At 44.0% G+C, this 1,884-nt stretch overlaps 1 non-coding gene across 1 annotated transcript; it reads left to right on the top strand.

Annotated features, from left to right (window-relative positions):
* Window positions 1-204: 204 nt before the first annotated feature.
* LOC119810869 lies at window positions 205-307 on the top strand. The gene has a single exon (XR_005284815.1). It is a non-coding gene; the product is annotated as a U6 spliceosomal RNA (small nuclear RNA).
* Window positions 308-1,884: the final 1,577 nt, after the last annotated feature.

The raw sequence follows: 1,884 nt of genomic DNA, 5'->3' as shown, positions 1-1,884 counted from the left end.
GCCAGAGTTTATGCTGACAGCATGACCCAGGAAACCACCATTTTAAAACTGTGCTTTTTTTTTGCTACTGCTGAACCAGGAAGACCTCTCTTAAAGGAATCATGCCTCTGCTTGCTTCTAGCAAACAGAGCCCACCCCCAAAAATGCTGCTACCAAAAATCTATACTTAACTCCGTTATTTTGTATCTAAGATTACTTTCCAAGGTGCTCGCTTCGGCAGCACATATACTAAAAATTGGAACGATACAGAGAAGATTAGCATGTGCGCAAGGATGACACGCAAATTCGTGAAGCGTTCCATATTTTTTTAAAAAAAAAAAAAAGATTACTTTCCAAGCTTTCTCAGGTTTTACATGGATTTAGTCAGCCCCATGTTGGCGTGCTAGTCTGTTGGGAGAAGCTCACCCATTTGTTTCCAGCTGCCCAAACCTGAAATAATCACTCAGAAATTATATTATTTATAATACTGTTTGGACAATAGTTTACACATATTTCTAGCTAGCTCTTATATCCTAAACTAAACCATCTCCATTAACCTGTGCATCACCACCAGGTCATGGCCTACTGGCAAAGTTTTGGCAGGCTCTAGCAGAGGCATCTGTCTCTGGTGGTGGCTACATGGCTTCTCTTTCACTCCACCTTCTTTCTCCCAGCATTCAGTTTAGTTTTCCCACCTAGCTCTATTCTGCTAAACCACTGGCTGAAAAGGCTTTATTCACTAACCAATAAAATCAACACATCTACAGAACTACAGAACTTCCTACACCACTCTACCCCACAATGTGACCACACTTGGAGCTGGGGACTTTGGGAGATAATTAGCTTTAGATGAGCTCATGGGGGTGAGGGTCAAATGATGGGATTTGTGCCCCCCCAATAAAATACCCCAGAAAGCTTTCCCTGTCTCTCCCACCCATCTCCCATCTTCCTGAGATTTGAGAACATAGGAATAAAGGGAAATTTCACAAGCCAGAAAGGAGACTGTGACCAGAAACAGACCTTGCTTGTACTTTGACCTTAGATTTCAGCCTTTGAACCAGCCCTTCTATGCTATTTTAATATGTGGCCTGAGCTGATACTTAAACCAGATAATGGAAGGAGATGAGACATGTGCCTAGAAACTGAACTTGTAGCCACATCTCAGGCAGGAGAAGTAAGGAGGTCCAGAGGGTTTGAGCAAGCCATTAGACACGCAGAAAGATACTACGTGTGACAAAAGAAAGGACCTTAAGAAAGGTAAGGATGTTATTAGTGTAGGGTAAAAAAGTCTGAACTCACTTCCAGATTTCAAATCCCACCAATCCCTGAGCTTGAAAACCCACCAATCCCTGAACTTGAAAACCCACCAATCCCTGAACTTGAAAACCCACCAATCTCTAAGCTTGCCCTAAACTCAGGACTTGAAATCCCACCAATCTCTACCTTAGAAAACTTCACTCCCACTTTCTTGAGTGAGGGCAAGAACCCCTACATAAGCCTGCATACTGCACAGTTCCCTGCTGCTTCTCACCCAACCCAAGCAGCCACCCTCTTATGTAAAGTTTGCTGTGTGGTGTGATTTTGTGATATTCCTTGGCTCCCAACTTCAAAGCTTTCCCTTCCGAGCTGTAACACAGCTGGGAGACATCCGGCTTAGGACAGAGAAGGCCAGCCACAAGTCACTGGATAGTAGATTGCAAGGAGGAGGGTTCCTTCTTCTGTCAGCTCAGTCATCCCAAGGCTATGAATTGGAAAAGACACAAGAGCTTCCCAGTTCATCCTCGGGAAAGGTCTGCAGCCTGTTTTGGAGCCCATAAAAACAGCAAACTGTTATCTCCAACACACACAACCAGATCACTTAGGACTTAGGATATGTCATTCATGTCCCCAGTCCCCAGGCATAAA

This window comes from Arvicola amphibius, chromosome 3, assembly GCF_903992535.2.
Source record: "Arvicola amphibius chromosome 3, mArvAmp1.2, whole genome shotgun sequence".
Classification (NCBI taxonomy): Eukaryota; Metazoa; Chordata; class Mammalia; order Rodentia; family Cricetidae; genus Arvicola; species Arvicola amphibius.
The sequence above is the reverse complement of the archived record's forward strand: the minus strand, read 5'-3'. Positions and strand labels throughout refer to the sequence as shown.